Source organism: Canis lupus, chromosome 7 (assembly GCF_003254725.2).
Source record: "Canis lupus dingo isolate Sandy chromosome 7, ASM325472v2, whole genome shotgun sequence".
Classification (NCBI taxonomy): Eukaryota; Metazoa; Chordata; class Mammalia; order Carnivora; family Canidae; genus Canis; species Canis lupus.
In genome coordinates this window covers 35,474,859-35,494,071 of record NC_064249.1, presented here as the reverse complement: position 1 = coordinate 35,494,071, position 19,213 = coordinate 35,474,859, and the positions used below count along the sequence as shown (strand labels likewise).

General features: G+C 40.5%; 2 long non-coding RNA genes across 5 annotated transcripts in view; one reads left to right on the top strand and one right to left on the bottom strand.

The window, feature by feature from the left end:
• The first annotated feature begins 582 nt into the window (after positions 1 to 582).
• LOC112648763 (uncharacterized) overlaps positions 583 to 19,213 on the top strand; it is a 55,608-nt gene continuing 36,977 nt past the window's right edge. For 3 of the 4 annotated variants that reach the window (XR_003129294.3, XR_003129290.3, XR_004817551.2), the window contains exons 1-3: positions 583 to 740; positions 13,620 to 13,690; positions 13,904 to 13,994. This is a non-coding gene — a long non-coding RNA (uncharacterized LOC112648763). The remainder of the gene's footprint in view (positions 741 to 13,619; positions 13,691 to 13,903; positions 13,995 to 19,213) is intronic. The other variant, XR_004817552.2, reaches the window with a different exon arrangement.
• On the bottom strand, positions 4,310 to 13,936 carry LOC112648765 (uncharacterized). The gene is made up of 3 exons (XR_003129300.3): positions 13,787 to 13,936; positions 12,448 to 12,502; positions 4,310 to 5,087 (listed from the first exon to the last, which is right to left on the bottom strand). It is a non-coding gene; the product is annotated as an uncharacterized LOC112648765 (long non-coding RNA).

Sequence of the window (19,213 nt, the reverse complement as noted above, 5' to 3'; positions counted from 1 at the left end):
AATCGTAAACTACTTTGTCAAACTTGTAAAGTCCTATTGTTTTTGGGAAGTATTTTTATGTTACTTCTTTGCATTAAAAATTTTCACAGACATTTTTATTTCCACAAAATAAAATCTTATTTTCACAAAAACTGCGTAATACTGCAGTAATACTCATGCATGTTGGTTTTTTTTTTTTTTTCTTCACACTTTACAGAGAGAGGGTGAAAAGTAAAAAAAAACCCAACACACTTTTCCACCCTCAGCCCCGCCCGCCTCTCCTAAGGTGAAGTCCCCAGTTCTGTTGTGTCTGTCTCCACAGCGATCTTCTCTCTCCTTTTCTCCTTGACGGAAACAACGCCGGGGTTTAGGAGCAAAGTCTCCACAGCGTCCTCCGGCTCCGCACGCGGTGCATACACATCCCGCGCTAAGGTCTGCGTTCACTACTTTAACCATTTCACACTCTTGGACATTTTTTCATGGAAGTACTTTTTAGATTTTTCTCATTCATTTTAAAGACCACTCATCAGTCCTTCAGACCTCGTCTTCTGACTGACCGGAAATTTCCGTTTTTTTTTTTTTCCACTAATCCCCTCCCCCCCACCCCCAAATGCTTCAGCAACATTCTTATACTTCTATCTTGGTGCACGTGTTCAAATTTTTCTGGATTGGCCTGGATGGATTTCTGGAAGTGGCCTGATCTGAGGGGCTACGCATATTAAAACATTGAATCCCTACTGCTAAACTGCCCTCCAGAAACGGTACCAATTTACGTTCCCAGGAACTTTGTGTGAGAGTGCCTGTTTCCCCAACCTTTTGAACACCGCTTGTATGTTTTGAAGTTTCTGCTGATCGGATGGGTGAAAAGTGGGGTCTAACTGCTTTAAACTTCTGATAGGATAGCTAGTTTGAGCGTTCTTTGAAATGTTGATTGGTCATTCTTTTCCCAAGAATTTGCATATCGGTTTTGTGCGTTTAAAATTTTGGTTGTGTATGTGATTTTATTAGTTTATAGCAGCTCTTTACAGTTTTGGCTTTTCACTCCGAACAGTTGTTTCTACTTCACTTGGTTCTTAATTTTGTTTATGGACACTTCCTTTTTAACCTTAAAAAAATGGAGTCTAATCTGTCCATTTTTTAATGACTTTGATCATGGGTCTTGCTTATAAGCCTTCTTGACTCTCATAATTTAAAAATGCTGCCATTTTGAAAATTATCTTCATATGCTCCCTTTCTCAGTAATAACTTTCTCTTATTTCTTGAAAGGCCAACTTTTAGCATTATTGACCCAAGTTTATTTTATTCATTTTATTTTTTATTTTACATTTTTTCTTTTTATCTTGTTTTTTAAAATTTTTGTTTTGTTATCTTTTTTATAGCTTTTGAATTGACTCCTTAGTTCATTTATATTCCACCTTTCCTGGTTTCTAATAAATGTATTTAAAGTTATAAAATTTTCTCTGAGAATTGTTTTATCCCATGTTATGTCATAGATTTTGACCGGCAATGTTCCTATTACCTCTTTTCTCAAAATTTTAATAGTTTCAGCTTTTTTCCCCAAGTAAGTGTGGATATGATCTTGGGATTAATTTTTAGTGCTTTGGTTTTGTTTTACACTGTGGCACATGTATTTCTACTTTTTGTAATTTACTGATTTCTGTGTTACCTAAGAGATCGTTTTGTGTATATCCCATAGGTATTTGAAAATAATGTGCATTCCTTGTAATAGCATTAAATTAAGGATATTAATTATAACAGTATAATGGATATGTTATAAATGCATATGTAAATATAAACTAATAGCATACAATTAAGCTTATCATTCATTTTTTTGTATGGTAAGGGCATTTTCATTGCAAGCAACAGACTCTAATTAACTTAAACAAGAAATGTACTAGGGAGATGTGGAGAAACTCGCTTTTGATAAAAAGTTGAAGAGCCCTGTCTTGAATAGCATCCAGGACGGTTATTGCGGTCTCAAGGGCAAGAAGTAAAGGAGTGACTCTTCAGGGTAACAGTGACAACAAGGAATGATACTTGACCTGTTCAATCTTATTCCCACCATGGTGCTTTGCTTTTTTAACCATGCTGTCTGTTATAAGACTCCCTGTTTGTTTGGCAGTGGATGTAGTACTCTGAATGAGGTGGTCCTTTAGCATAGTGGATAGAGTGAGACCCAAAAAACTCTACCTGTTCCTTCTCTCATGGTAGCTATAAATCCTCTGGTTCACTGCCCAGAGTTTGTGCTTTCATTTTCTCTTGTGGGAGAGAGCATCTGTATCACTAATCCCATCCTAGAGAGCTACAGTCATTTGCTGGCAACATGATGGTGGGAGGGAAATGGGAATGTCATTTTAGGGTTTTGGCAGGGCTGTGCTGGCAAAACTCACTTTTCGAAGTTCTCTCTTAGACAATTTAGCTCTCTTTTCTATCCCCTTCCCTGCATCCTCTCAACATGGGTGCATCACATTTTAACCATGTTAAACCAGGATTCAGTGTGGACATTGTCATGATAATGTAAATGTTTGTAGCTGAGCCGTGTAGAGTACTAGGATTCCATTTCTTTTCTTGTAAAACTTTTTATTTTTTTGGAGTTAATAATTGCTTTATTTGTTTATTTGCTTAATTTTATTGGAGCTAGGTCTGACTGGCTCTTTTTTGCATAAGAAATCTGAATTTCATTATATAATACTTGGTTCTTGAGACAAATAAATATTATATGCTCATTTCTTTTTCGTAATGGCTTTTAGGAGCTGATTGTGGGCATCTCTTGTCAACTTTTCAGTGACTTCATGTTGATAGCTTAAAATCAGCTGTAATGGAATTATTTATGCCACGGAAATCAACAAATGCTGCAAATCAGGGCTTTTTTCTCTTCAGAGAAGTGGCTTACCAATACATCACTGAATGCACCCATCACTAACTTTTCTCTCAGAATTTTCCTACTGAGTGAAAAAATTCCTACAGTGTAGTCAAACACATTATATAATCCGCCTGTCAGGATTTTTTTTTTTTTCTTTGAAGACACCTCTTCTGGAGCTTTACTCTTTGTGATCCAGTTCAGAATGCTTCCTTTATCAGACTGATTCCCAGCCATCATCCTGAAGACTCTCATCACTTCTTGCTTGTGCTTGATCACCTGCTTCCTCAATTCCTCATCTTCCTCTTTGTTGGCTTACTCACTCATTTTGGAGGACAATATCCTCTAGTGACTTCCTGGAAAAAGGTTGCCTAGAAGATAAACATTTGGGGATCATCCTGCCCCCAAATATTTTTTTCTCCTGTCAGTTTTGATACTTGGATAAAGTTGCATTTCTAGAATTATTCTCCCACTAGAATCATTATCTTTCCTGCAAATAAAGCAATCTCCTACATAATCATAACACCATTATCACACCCAAGCAAAATAAGCAATAATTCCATAATTTATCTAGAATGTAGCACATACTCAAAGTTCCCCGGTTGTTTGGAGAAGTTTTCTCCAATTGTCCATGCTTTTGTTTTTGTTTTCAAACAAACATCCAGTACTGCATTTGATTATTATATATCTTTTGTCTTTGTCTAGGATAGTCTCTCCATCTTATTTTTTCTTATGACATTGAATTTTTGGAAACTCTAATAGAATTGTTTTGCAGAATGTCCCACATTCTGGATTATCTCTTGGTATCATTTAACTTGTCTGTTTACTATCCTCTTTATTTTCTATAAACTGGAAGTGGAGTCCAGGGTTGCACCATCCAGTATGGTGGCTGCTAGCTTGATGTGGCTATTGTATACTTGAAATATGTGTGGGCAATACAACTGAGAAGCTGAATTTTAATTTAATTTCACTTGAAAGGGATCCCTGGGTGGCACAGCGGTTTAGCACCTCTGCCTTTGGCCCAGGGCGCGATCCTGGAGACCCAGGATCAAATCCCACATCGGGTTCCTGGTGCATGGATCCTGCTTCTCCCTCTGCCTGTGTCTCTCTCTGCCTCTCTCTCTGTGTGTGTGACTATCATAAATAAAAATTTTTTAAAAATTAAAAAAAAATAATTTCACTTGAAATAATTTGAATTTATATTTAAAACTCACACTCTATTTCATTATTGGAAAAATTTTAAGTGTGTTTGGAAAAACTTAGGTATGCAGTCTACTTTTTCAATGTTAAATTTTGTGAAATCTAAATACAGATCAAGTATTTCCAATGAAAATTTAGCATTTGAATTGAAATGTGCTTTAAGTGTAAAAATGCACACCAGATTTTGAAGACTCACAAAAGAAAGTAAAATATTAATTTTTTATATTTCTACCTGGTAGAAATACTAATACTTTTGCTATTTGGGCTAAATTAAGTATATTAAATAAATTGTACTTGTGAGTTTTGTTTTGACTTCATGTGGCTACTAGAAAATTTAATATTACATATGTGGCTCACATTATATCCCTACTGCCATGCACGGTCTAATAGCCTGATTAAATTCAAGTTAAACATTTTTGGTAAGAATATTTCTAGATGATGTTGTGTATTTCAAACTACATCACCTCAGGAGGCTCCTATGTCAGATGGTCCCACTGTTAATGATGCTAACTTTGGTTCCTTGGTTAAGATGGAGACTGCAGGAACACTGCAGGTACACTTCCCTTTTTGCAATTAAAAATCTATGTAAATATCCCAAAAATCTGTTTACCTAATGGTTTTGCCTTTTTAAAAATTTCCCTGCCTTGAACTGATGATTACATCAGAGGTTGTCAAATGGTGGTTTTCTTATTTTGTCAATCCATCTCTGTTTATTAGCAGGCCTTGATCTGTAAAGAGCTTACTCTTCCCCTTTAATAGATATACACTGATATGATTTTATGTAGGTATGTATTTAATGTACTGCAATTAATTGTAGTCATTCTTTTTATGTTCAGTACACTTTTACGTTCCCTGCCTCAGACTTGTAATCAACCATTTCTTCAAATAACTTTTTTTTTTTTGAATTATTTATTTATTCATGAGAGACAGAGAGAGGGAGGCAGAGGGAGAAGCGGGCTCCTCATGAAGCAGGTAGCCTGATGTGGGACTTGATTTCAGGACCCTGGGATGATGACCTGAGCCGAAAGCAGATGCATCAGTGAGCCACCTAAGTGTAGGAAAAACATCCATGGAATTTTATTCAAGACCCTTTCCTAATACTACATACACACATTATTTCATCTATGTAGCTGATCACAGAATTTAAGTGTGATATTGCAACCCTTTCTTTTCCTCACTACATGTTAGGACTGAATATGAAAACAAATGTGAAAGCCTTAGCTTTCATATTTGCAAAGTGAGGCTAGAACACCTTCCTGTGGTCATTCTCAACAGTGTGTATCAAGAATGTCTATTGTTCCAGGCTGGAGATGTCAGCCTTGCTCCTCCCAGGATTATTATCTCCCCCAGTAAACCCCCATCCCATTTTTAAAAATTTCAATCTTGGGGTGCCTGGGAGGCTCAGTTGTATGGGCATCTGCCTTTGACTCCTGTCATGATCCCAGGGTCCTGGGATCCAGCCCCACATTGGGCTCTCTGTTCAGAGGAGAGTCTGCTTCTCCCTCTCCCTCTGCTGCTTCCCCTGCTTGTGCTCTCTCTCTGTCAAATAAATGAAATATTTTAAAAAATAAATTTCAGTCATACCTCCCCAGTTTATTTTGAAAACCCTCTTTTCTTTTTTTTTTTTTTTTAATTTATTTATGATAAGTCACACAGAGAGAGAGAGAGAGGCAGAGACATAGGTAGAGGGAGAAGCAGGCTCCATGCACCGGGAGCCTGACGTGGGATTCGGTCCCGGGTCTCCAGGATCACGCCCTGGGCCAAAGGCAGGCGCTAAACCGCTGTGCCACCCAGGGATCCCGAAAACCCTCTTTTCTGATATATAGCCATGTGAATTTGAGATTACCTACCTCAAAAGGCACAGAAGTCATCCATATTTTCCTATAAACTTATTAAACACTGATGAAAAAATACTTAATAACCTAACATATTAATATTCAAGCACTTCAACATAATTCCTTTTCAACTTTTACAATGATTTTTCCCACCTAAGCCAATAGGCATTTACATTTGGTGTATGTGTGCATGTGAAAACAGATACATACCTCAAACTGACCATAGGATAAGCTGGCCTGCATTGTCCTTCTTCCTGGATATATTACAATTTCAGAGATATGGGCATTCAAATGGGAACAAATAAGCTGAATTCCTTATGAAATAAACTAAGCATATGAAATTTAAGGCATATTAAAGATGCTAATGATTAATCCCATAAGTCTTTCTCTCTTTCCTGTCTCTTAATAGATAAGTGTGTACTACGGGTGGATGAATTAAAACACTTCTAATCTAGGGGCACCTGGGTGGCTCAGTGGTTGAGCATCTGCCTTTGGATTAGGTCTGATCCCAGGGTCCTGGGATTGAGTCCTGCATCAGGCTCCCCACAGGCAGCCTGCTTCTCCCTCTGCCTCTGTCTCTGCCTCTCTGTGTCTCTCATGAATGAATAAACTAAAAATCTTGAAAACAAACAAACACTTCTAATCTAGACTGTGAGCTCCTGTGGATGGGCTATTCACTCATCTACTCTTGCTCAATAAAAGGGCCCTGTTGTAAAAAGATGAGAAGCAATACAGGTGAATAGAAGGCATTTGTTTTTCATCAAATTATCTACAAAAACTTCCTGAAGAGATAGATTATTTGTGTCAATGAGCTCAGAGGTTGACCTGAGCCTTGACAAATTTTTCTTACCTCATTATGTTCTGTTGTGTGGGTCTACTCTCCTATTTGGTCCACTCTTTTTGTAATTGGGGCAACATGGGAGGTTCAACTGGTCTGGGGATACTTAATGTATTCCATAAACTGGCTGAATAAAATATTTTTATTTTTCTGCCAAAACGACAACTGATTTCCATCTACAACTATCCTTTTAAGGTAAGAAACAGTAAATCAACTGGAAAGACAGTGGCCTTGAGCTGTGGGATGTGATTTCAGTTTAACACTGGGATTGAGAAATGCTGAGCCTCACTGTGGAGTCGTCAAATCAGTGTTGGTCTCCAGCAATGAATGGATACAGCAGCATTGCATAGACTGCAAGGTACACAGTCTCAAAGTTGGAGTTGTTCTCATAGTAGGGATATTCATTAATATGTTGTTTTTGTGGATCAGAGCTCCCAAGTAGTTCAATTTAACTTCATGGTCTTGAACTCCATTACTTTTTCTTTTCTTTTTTTTTTTTAAAGACTTTATTTATTTATTTATTTATTTATTTATTTATTTATTTATTTGAGAGAGAGAGCATGAAAGAGTTTGAGAGAGAGAGTATGAGCAGGGGGGAAGGGTAGAGGGAGAAGCAGACTTCCTGCTGAGCAGGGAGCCCAACTCAAGGCTGGATCCCAGGACCCTGAGATCATGACCTGAGCTGCAGTCAGACGCTTCACTGACTGAACCACCCAGGTACTCTGAACTCAATTACTTTTTCTATTTAAGTCTTTCAGATTGCTCCATACGTCCATAGTTAGTATAAAATCAAATGAAGCAAAATCTTCTTTGGCAACTTTCCTATTTCATATGGAGTTTGCCACACTGTCCACCTTCCAATATCTGAAATGTTTTCATCAGTCACAGGTTTTCTGAAAACTTTCTGCAGTGGGTGGTGGGCAAGTGTTCCCTGCTAGGCAGTCTTCCTGCAGGCAGACTTCTGGCCCCGGTGCTCCCTTTCATTCCTGCTCCAGTCTCAGTGGCAGGCTCAACACCATGTGCCAGGAACCTTTCCAGACCACCTGAACTTGGGTGAGCCCTTCCTTTTGTGAGCAGTGATATCAAATTTTGATATTTTATAAAATATCCATGTATAACAGATTGAAAATGTAAAAATCAAAACAGAACTGATTCATCATAAATAATTTGAGAAGTACTGCTTCTTATATTTGTTTTGTGTGCATACATTTCTTGGAAGTATTGCTAAAATGCAGATTTTATTCAGTAGGTCTGTTGTGGGGCTCCCAGCCAATGCTGATATGGTTGATCTTGGGACTTGACTTTGAGTAGTAAGACTGTGGATGCAACTTTGACTCACATGCAAAAGTGAGAATTCTCGCATATAAAAATGAGCATAGGGCAGCCCAGGTGGCTCAGTGGTTTAGTGCCCCCAGGGCGTGATCCTGGAGACCTGGGATCCAGTCCCATGTCGGGCTCCCTGCATGGAGCCTGCTTCTCCCTCTGCCTGTGTCTGTGCCCCTCTGTCTGTGTCTCTCATGAATAAATAAATGAAATCTTAAAAAAAAAAAAAAAGGAAAAAAGTGAGAATATTCATAGCAGTATGTCTGTAATATCGCAAATATCAAAAACAATCTAAATGTTCTTGAATGGGAAAATGGATAAATTAATTGTAGTGAAGTCATCAGTAACATATATATCAGTGAAAACAAACTAGATTAATATCAGTGTGGATGGGATCCCTAGGTGGCACAGCGGTTTGGCGCCTGCCTTCGGCCTAGGGCGCGATCCTGGAGACCCGGGATCGAATCCCACATCGGGCTCCCAGTGCATGGAGCCTGCTTCTCCCTCTGCCTGTGTCTCTGCCTGTCTCTCTCTCTCTCTCTGTGACTATCATAAAAAAAAAAAAAAAAAAAAAATATCAGTGTGGATGATTTATGAAAACATAATTTTAAACAAAATGTAAATCACACAAAAATATGTTAAGCATTTATATAAAGCTTAAAGTTATGCAAAATAATACAATATATGTAGGGGTGCATAACATAAAGATATACCTAGAAATGATAATACCAAATTCAGGCAAATATTTCTTCTTGTGGGAGTGAGGGGTGTGTCACTGAGGACAGGCTACTAAGAAGATTCTATTTTATTTTATAGTTTACTCCCTAAGCTGGGTGACAAAGGTAATTGTTGTATTTTATACCTTTGAATGGCTTTAAATATTTCATAATTACATTTAAAAAGCAATTTAAATTCATTCAATGTAAGTTTACCCAACTTAAAAAAATTCGTGAAGAAAATTTCCAACATATTCTATACTTTTCAAAGGTCTTGCAGGGTAGGGGCATAGTGGAGAAGTAGAAGAGCTCCTTTAAATTGGGAAAAGAGATCCAAAAGAGGAAAAAGGAGTGGTTTTGAGAACTTTTGCTATTTTCCCCCCCAGATTTGTTTACAACCAGTTACAGTCAAACTTGGGTACAGAGTTCCTAATCAATCATCACACCAACTGTTAATAAATGATTCCTGCACCATGCCTTTCATGAGCATGGTTATTCCAGCCCCAGTTCTATTACATAAGAGCTGACCACCCCCCTCCCCTCAGGCACCACCAGCTCCTGGCTGGATTGGTTGGTCCCCTCTGGTTGGTCTTTCTGCTTCCACTCTTGACCCTCAAATGGTCTGATGGTCTTTCCCGCATGACAGCCAGGATTATACTTTCAAAACAAATCAGAAAAGTCATTTATGTACTCCCAACCATCACTAGCTAGCTCATCATAGTATCTAGAATGAAGTCCATGGTCCTTAGCATGACCTCCTTGGCCTCCATAAGCTGCCCTCTCCTACCTTCTGACCTCATGTACTGCTCTCCCCTCGACCCTACACTCAGGAGGCCCAGCCTCCATATTGTTTATTCAATGCACAGCTCGTTCTTATTTCAAGGCCCAAGTGCCCTTTCCCTGCCTGAATTTTCTCCTGGATCTTTCCTTCCTACCACCCAGGTCTCTGCTCAAATGTACCTCCTTGAAGAGGCCTCCTCTGACCAGCCCATCTAAGGGGGCCCTCCTACTAACATTATTCTTGCTCCCTTGAGCCACTTCATTGTTCTTCTTAGCCCCAGTTGTCACCAGACATTGCATTAGACATCAGTTTATTGTCTACCTCTGCTTAGGCTTGACCATAAGCTCTCAGAGAGCAGGGACTTAACTATTTCATTCTGTGCTTTATCTCTAGGTGGTGCCTGGCACATAGTAGGTGGCTCATAAATCTTTGTGGAATAAATAGATGAATGAATCAGTGAATGAGCAAGCCAGAGACTTTTGACTACCTGCCGTGGCTAAGCTGACCACATTTAATCTTCTAGTTGGCAAAATACAGTAACAATCTTGACATAATTTATCACCAGTTTAGAAACCAATAGGTACTTGATAAAACATATTGGTTATTGATTATTCTTGGACCTTATGAACTCATTAAATAGCCCTCCTTTCTAACATATAGTTGAATAAGTTTGTATTAATAAGCAGGATTTATACATTCTCAGGAAATAATCAACATTTTAGTGCTCACCATGTTCTAGGTACTTTGCATATATTATGATTTCATGTCCTTTTTTTTTTTTTAAAGATTTCATTTATTTATTTATTCATGAGAGACATAGAGAGACAGAGAGAGGGGCAGAGACACAGGCAGAGGGAGAAGCAGGCTCCATGCAGGGAGCCCGGCGTGGGATTCGATCCCGGGTCTCCAGGATCACACCCCGGGCCAAAGGCAGGGGCCAAACCGCTGCGCCACCCAGGGATCCCATGATTTCATTTCCTATTCTATGTCATTTTTCCCCTAGCAACTCTATGAGACAAATGTCATCATTTTTTACAGAAGAAATCTGATATTCAGAGAGGTGAGCTGTTTGCCTAGCGTCACAAAGTTGGTTCCACAATCCATGTAGTTTTACATTCTACATAAAGTTGTCTATTTTTTTTTTTAAAGTTGTCTATTTTTAAAAAGATTTATTTTATTTATTTATGAGAGAGAGTGTGTGCAGGGAGGGGCAGAGGGAGGGAGAGAGAATCTTAAGCAGACTACCTGCTAAGCATGGAGCCTGATGTGGGGCTCGATGCCATGACCCTGAAATCATGACCTGAGCCAAAATCAAGAGTCGGATGCTCAGCCAACTGAATCACTCAGGGGCCCCTACATAAAGTTGTCCATTGCATGGTTATGTCATTAAAGGGTCATTAAATGCACCACTAAATGTTAGTGCTAGGAGGAGACTGAATCCAGACTTCTTCCTGCACAGCCAGGAGATTGACTTGGGTATCTGTCCACTCACCTCCTTAACAGGAGAGGCTGTCTAATGGAATCATGAACCTCTTCCACCTGGCCTCTCTCTGTTCTAGGTATGTACAGCCCTTCCTATAGTTATTTGCGGATTCTGTATTTGTGAATTCATCTCCTCCCTAAATTTTTTTTAAGATTATTTATTTATTTATTCATGAGAGACACAGAGAGAGAGAGAGAGGCAGAGACACAGGCAGAGGGAGAAGCAGGCTCCATGCAGGGAGCCTGACATGGGACTCGATCCCGGGTCTCCAGGATCACGCCCTGGACTGAAGGTGGCGCTAAACCGCTGAGCCACTGGGGCTGCCCTCCTCCCTAAAATTTATTTGTAATCCCCAAATAAGTTCCTGTGTCATTCACAGCCACACACCGAGTGGTGAAAAATTCTGAGTTGCCCAATGTGCATGCTCCCAACCAAGGTGGAACCAGATGGTGCCCTGCTTTCTTCCATTAGCTGGAATACTATAAGCAACCCTTTCGTGGCCATGCTTTTTTGCATTGCTCTGCTTTTCATGGGTGATTATAATGTTTAAAGTGGCCCCCAAGTGCCGACTGGCATTCCTGAGTGCAAAAAGGCCATGAAGTTCCTTATGGAAGAAAAACCTATTAGATTATGCTTCACTCAGGTGTGAGTTACAGTGCTGTTGCCCACAAATTCAATGTTAGTGAATCAACGATGTATATTAGGTAAGGTGTCTCTAAACAGAAACACACATAAAATAAGGTTATGTATTGATTGGTTGACAAAAATGTTGTCACCAGAGGCTCACAGAAACCTAGCCCTGTATTTCTCCTAGGAATTTGTTAACTTGTTGGCAGTGACTTTCCAGAACATAACTATGGTGAATAATGAGAATTGATGTATGTCTGTAACCCCCTGTAGAGTTGTGTCTGGTTACAGAGGTCAGTAAGAGGGAGTGATGTTAAAAAAAAAAAAAAAAAGAGGGGGACCAACAAACCCCAATTCTGAAGAGAACTACTAGCTGTAACTTAAAAGTGTTTATAGTATTTTGTGGCTGGTAAACCTTAGTCAAATCTCTGTGCTTTAGTGACTGATCTGTCTAGAATGTAGGAATTTTTTTTAAAGGGTGGGTGGTGGGAGGGACAGAGGAAGAATCCTAAGCAGGCTCCATGCCCAGTGGGGAGCTGGACTTGGGGCTCAATCTCATAACCCTGAGATCATGACCTGAGTCGAAATCAAGAATCAGACACTTAACCCACAGAACACCCAGGCACCCCTAAAAATGGTGTTCTTGCTGTCAGTTTCTGAGGGCATGCTATAATTTTATTTTGACCTTTTCTGAATGCAGTGGTACATTGTTGCTGTTAAAAAGGGAGATAATTGTAGTTTAGTGGAAAGAGCACTCAATTTGGAGTCAGATATTCTGAGGATGAGTCAAAACTCAGATACCTACTGGCTGCATGATCTTAAGCAAATCTCTGACCCTTTCCGGCTCTCATTTTTCTAATCTGTAAAAAGAAAGACAATAAATAGCCAATATTAGTTAATCCACAATCCTTAGGTGTTACAAGGGCTTTTCATTGAAACTTCACATCCCTTGAGGGAGACATTAATTCCTCATTTTACAGGGGAGGAAGAAATTGAAGTCCAGAGAGGTTAAGTGACTGGCTCAGGATCACAAAGCTAGAGAGAACAGAGCTGGGTCTGTGAGAGCAAGACCTTAACCACAGCCCCTGACTCCATGGCCCTCACGACCTGCCATCTCAAACAATGCTGGGGGCTGGGTGGCATACACTTATATTATAATCCATAATCCATGTAAGATATTACTATTTTTTCACCATGATTAGCATTTTGAATGTTAGTATTTCAAAAGGGAGTTTTCCCTTAAGATATGTGGTTTTCAAAAAGTTTGTTGGAATCATTAAGTATGCTTTGTTCTTACAAGGACCAACTTTTGGTGGGAGCAGAGGATCAAGACCCATTTCTGATTTTAAATTGAAAGTGAATTGAAAAAGAGGATATTTAAGTGGACATTTTCTTCAAAGTGACCCTTTGGTGAACTTACCTTTTGCATTTAAAGATTTTATTTATTTTTAGAGAGAGCACGAGTAGGGGAGGAGCAGAGGGAGACGGACAGGTGGACTCATGCTGAGCGTGAACTCTGACATGGGGCTCAATCCCTCAATGCCAAGGTCATGACTAGAACCAAGACCAAAAGTCAGATGCTCAACCGACTGAGCCACCCAGGTGCCCTTATCTTTTGCATTTAGAGTGGGATTTTTGTGTTTATATTTGAGGGTGATTTTTCAAAGGCACAGATGTGAAGTCGTAAGTCTGAGAACTGTTTCGCTGGCAGCAATATAAACTAACTACACTGTTATAAGAAAGACCAGAGGAGAGTCTAACAAGGCATCATACCATTCAGGCACCAGTGACCTTCTGTGCAAACTAACCCATCATCCCTTGGAAGCACCATCCTCTAAAAAAAGCCCCCCCCCCCCCGCCCCCCCCCCCCAAAAGCTGTCTCTAAGCGGAAACTAAAACTTTCTCTGGTGAGTTTCACTCATTCATTTGCTTGTGGATGTTTTTTGATCATCCACTGTGTGCCTGGTCCTCCTCTAGGTCAAGAGGATGAAGGAATGATCTAGATGCACCCATTCTTTTCTCAGGAAGCTATGAAATGGCACTGTCAGGTAGGGGTGCTCTCTGTGTCTGTCTGTCTGTCTCTCTCTCTCACACACACACACACACACACACACACACACACGCGCGCGCGCACATGCACGTACCCCTTTCACGCAGTGGAGAGGAAGTTACCATGTGATAAGCAGTCCTCTGGAGAAGCCCGGTGGGAAGAAATGGTGGCCTCTGGCCGGGTCACCGCCAACTGAAGTCTGTCTCGCCAGGCCCTCATCCTGAAGATGACGATAACCCTTGAGAAAGACCTGCAGCCAGAGCTGCTCCCGGATTCCTGCTCCCGACAGGCTGCATGTGATGGTAAATACTTGTATTTGAAGCTGCTAAGTTTTGGCATAATTTGTTCTTCTACAGTAGATAAAAACTCTGGCATTCAATTGTTCTATTCGTGTCCTTGGCCAACCTCCAACGACCAGACAAACCTGAACATCCTCCCTTTGTGAGCTCAGAAGGAGACTGCCCGGCCCTGCTAAGAAACCCCACAGAAGTTTTTATGCTAGCCAATGTCTTCTCTGATCCTCAACACGACCCTATGATGTTTTCCTAGGGAGTTCTCTCCTTTTCAAACATTGTTCCATGTTAGGTCTTGGACCCTTCATGTCACTCCAGCTGAGGGGACATGGGGGCCACAGCCCTCCTCCACCCACAACCACTTCTCCTTTTCCTTTGTACCAGGGAGAGGGCTGTTCTCTCCTAATCTAAGTCCAGTTTCTTTGTCAGGAAGCTTCTTTCCATTCCCTATGTTCTCAAGCTCCTTCCTCATTCAACTTCTCCTTATCCGCTGGCTCAGCCCTATAACCAAGCTCCCATCTACCTCCTCTGGAAAAGAAAAATTCCCTTCCAGCCTCACATCCTGCTCTGCCTACTCCTGTCTCCTCCTCCAGGCAGCAGGATTCCTTCAAGTTGTCTGTTGTCCACACTGACCAGCTTCATGGCTGAACCTTCAGGTACTGCATCATCCACTCAGGCTGGCTCCTTCCCTTGTAGGAACTATTTATGCGAAGGTTATTCATGATCTCCTTAATGATAAATCCAGAGACTCCTTTTTATTATGGGAAAATAAGAACTTTGTGATGGGAAGTTTCAGACAGGTGCCCAAGTAGAGAGCACAGCACAGTGAGCCTCCATGTGTTCAGCTCCCAGTTAGTAGCTCCCACTCAGGTACCCACTGCCTCCCACCCCACCCCAGGATTATGTTGAAGGAAATACCAGGTATCGTATCATTTATCCCCAAATATTCAGCATATATTTCTTCTTAAAAAAAAAACCACACATTTTATTCATTTATGAGAGAGAGAGCGCACACAAGTGGAGGGAGGGGCAGAGGCAGAGGGAGAAGCAGACCCCCTCTGAGCGGGGAGCCTGACTTGGGGCTCGATCCCAGGACCCTCAGATCATGACCTGAGCTGAAGACAGATGCTCAACTGACCAAGCCACCCAGATACCCCTCACTATATATTTCAAAAACATAACTCTCAAAGACCATTTTCACGTATTTACCTTGGCCATCCAATCACATAGCTAACATTGTGTTTTTTTTTCCCCTAAACTTTTCAATTACATTAATCTCAGGTGTACAACATAGTGATTTGACAAGTCTATACATTGTACTGTGTCCATCTTGGGTGTAGATATCCTCTGTCCCTGTACATGGCTATTACAAACCATCAATTATCCTCCCTGAACTTTTTTTCTTAAAATTTTTTAAAAAAAGATTTTATTTATTTATTCATGAGAGACACACAGAGAGGCAGAGACATCGGCAGAGGGAGAAGCAGGCTACATCCAGGGAGCCCAATGTGGGACTCCATCCCAGGACCCCAGGATTGTGACCTGAGCCAAAGGCAGACACTCAACCACTGAGCCACCCAGGCACCTCCCCCCTTTTTAAAGATTTTATTTTCTCCAAATTTTATTTAAATTCTAGTTAAATAACATATAGTGTAATATTGTTTTCAGGAGGAGAATATAGTGATTCATCACTCATATATAACACCCAGCGCTCATCATAAGTGCTCTCCCTTATCACCATCACCCCTTTACTCATCCCTTGCTTACCTTCTCTCCAGCAACTCTCAGTTTGTTCTCTATAGTTAAGAGTCTTATGGTTTGCTTCCCTCTTTTTTTCCCCTTCTCTTATGTTCATCTGTTTTGTTTCTTAAATTTCACATGAGTGAAATCATAAAGTATGTCTTTCTCTGACTGACTTATTTCCCTTAGCATAACACCCTCTAGTTCCAACCACTTTGTTGCAAATGGCAAAGTTTTATCATTTTTAATGGCTGAGTAATATTCCATCGCATATATACAATACACACTTCATCTTCTTTATCCATTCATCGGTTGATGGACGTGTGGGCTGTGTCCATAATTTGGCTGTTGTAGAAAATGGTGCTATAAACATTGGGGTGCATGTATCCCTTCGAGTCAGTATTTTTGTATCATTTGAGTAGGTACCTAATAGTACAATTGCTGGGTTGTTCATCCTCCCTATATCCTGATGGTGCTAGTCTTTCTTACTCCTTTTGCTTGCTTTCTGGCCTCCACTTTGAGATCTTCTTTCTCCCCTCCCATCCCCTCACTTTCTTTGGGGCTTTTCCCTTGGTGCTGAGGCCACTTTACACACTGCCCAGCAAACTGGGCCCTTGCCAGACTGCACTCACTGTGTGCTTCCCAAGGCAGGCTCCCATCCTCTGAGGTCCAGGCTCCATCTCCCTGCCTGACAACTCCCCCTGCTCTCTCCTGCGGACTTCAACTTGATGGGTTTGGAACTGAGCTCATCATCTTTCTTGTCAGACCCCCGCCCCCATGGTGTTCTCCCTCATTAAAAGGCACCCTACTCACGCAGGTGCTCAGTCCAGAAACCAGAAACCCTCTTTTCCTGTTCCTCCTTATTTCCTCTCACCCCCACCCCATAGCCCATCATCACATGACTAATATCTACTTGCTTCTTCCCCTGCCTTCCTGATCTCCAGGAGAGCTACTATCATCTTCTGGCTGGATTCCCAGATTCTTGTAGTTTCCTAGCTGATTTTCCTGCTTCCACTCCAGCCTCTGCCTCACCCCATCCAGCCCACCCCACCTCATGTGCTGCAGCGTAGCCACGACATTTAACATCCTACCTTGTATTTCACCATCCAGAGCCTTTCATTGGTTCTTATTGATTTTAGGATAAAGACCAAAATCCTTGACAAGGTTCAGGTGCCCCTCACCTCCTGACCCCTGGCTCTCCAGTCTCAGTTAGCATGGATGCCCAGCTCTCTAGTTACTGCCAAGGTTTTGCAAGTACTTTCAGTGGTTTATTGAAAAAGCTTGATTTAGGAGCCACCTGGCTGGCTCAGTCCGTTAAGAATCCAAATGTTTATTTCAGTTCAGGTCATGATCTCAGGTCATGAGATGGAGTCCCATGTCAGGCTCCACACTGGGTATGGAGTCTGCTTAGGATTCTCTCTCTCCCTCTGCCCCTCCCTCCATCTCTCCCTCCTTAAAAAAAAAAAAAGGATTAAAGTTCCTTTCAGCTGATGGTTTTAGTAGTCATTGATGATTGTGGCCTAGACCCATTTTTTAATTAGTGGCTACCATTGCTTCTGGATTTATTAACTGGACTTCTAAAAGAATAAGTTCATCGAGTGTTTGGTTACCTAGAAATACAAGCTGAATAGGAAGGCAGGATAAATGCTTGACTTTTCCTTCATTTACCAACTTTCAGGAAAATGTGTTGGTACCTTAATAACCTCCAAAGACAAGCAATGCAGGCTTTTTTTGGTGGTGGTGGTGGAGAAGGAGGATGATTGGGGTCAGAAATGCTTGGATCTTTATAATTTTGTTGTTTTTAATCCACTGCAGTCATTAGTCTTTCTGACATTCAAATTGAAATTGTTCCATTTTTGGCCCTATCAGGTTGGGTCCTGTATCTTTGAGAAGATCCCGAGGTCCTCAATAGTTTTCTTACCTTTTTTTTTTTTTTTTCTTACTTTTGGACACAAAAGATATCCCTGGAACATCTTGTGTATTTTCTGCCATGGATCTGGACTCACCATTTCTCCAAAGAGCCATTTCATTTAAAACAAACAAGCTATAAATATATATATATATATATATATATATATATATAATATTAATAAATATATTTATTAAGTGAGTATATATATATAGTGAGTAAATATATAATATAAATTTATATATATTATATATATATTTAACTGAGTAAAGTATTTGAAAACCAAGAACCAGTTGCTAGGTGACCTCACTGTTCCTGGGATGCCATTGCTTCTAGGCTTTTTCAGTGGGCAGAGGCAGAAAGAAAAATTTCATTAAATCATGAATTTATGTTGATATTCAAATTAGGATATTTACAATATGGACATCAGGAATGCTCAGTGACATTAGGTGTCTTTGTTTCCCAGTCTGTTCAGTAGACAGTCACTGTTTATTAACTAATAGTACATATTAATGGTCACAAACTTTTTACTTAACCTTTCTGAATTTTACTTTTTTACCTCTTTTCTTTTATGCTGAAAATCTTGGTTCCTAAGATATTAAGATAATGAATTGCTCTATCTTTTTGTACCTATTGCTCTATGTACCTATTTTTCTATCTTTGTCTTTGGTCCTTAGGGTACACTCCACAGTTTTAGTTCTGTTTTATCTTTATCTGTTTGGATATGGCACTTGAGGTGCAGTTAGATTCATTTGTTTCAGTTGGTCATTCTGAAAATTTTTAAATGTCTCTGCCCTTTGTTACTTTGATAATAAAATTATTTCCAGGGGATACACTTGAGTAAATACCCTGAGGACATGCATCCAGGAGAGAAGGGGCTCCTCCCATTGTACCTGTGCTAGCCTCCCACCCCTTGAACGCTGGCAGGGGTGTCAGCTCCACCTTTGCACAGGCCCCTCCATGCCAGGTGCCCTGCCAGGCCGTGGCCAGTGGCCATCTCTACCAACAAATGATGGAGATATTTTTATTACCACCTTTCAGGTGAAGAAACTGATTCTCAGAGAGGCCAAGTAACTGTCCAAAATCACACTATTAGTAAGTGGAAAGTCCAGAATTCAATCATGAATGCATCTTGTCTAAAACCCAGTATTTTTTTTTCTATTTTGCCATGTCACCTGTCAGTAGTAACCCCATAACATGTGTGATATTTCAGTCTAGAATTTGTTCTGCCCCAGTTCAGGAGAGGGTTAGCGTGTTTATTTTCTACTGCTTATGACTACATCTGGCATGTTCCTAGCAGCTTTCTTACTAACAACCCAAACTGGAAACAACCCAAGTGCTCATCGTCAGTAGAGTGAGAAGGAAAGAATACAACGTGGGTGAATGTCAGAAATAGAAGGTTGCGTGGAAAAAACTAGACATAAAAGTATATACACTGGAGGTGACCATCTGTGTAAAGCTCAAAAGCAGACAAATAAATCTATGGTCTGTAAGTCAGGAGCCAGGCCAATGAATAGGAGGAGATGGCAGTCCTGGGCACCAGCTGCTCTATTTCTTGATTTGGGTGTTGGTTCCAGGG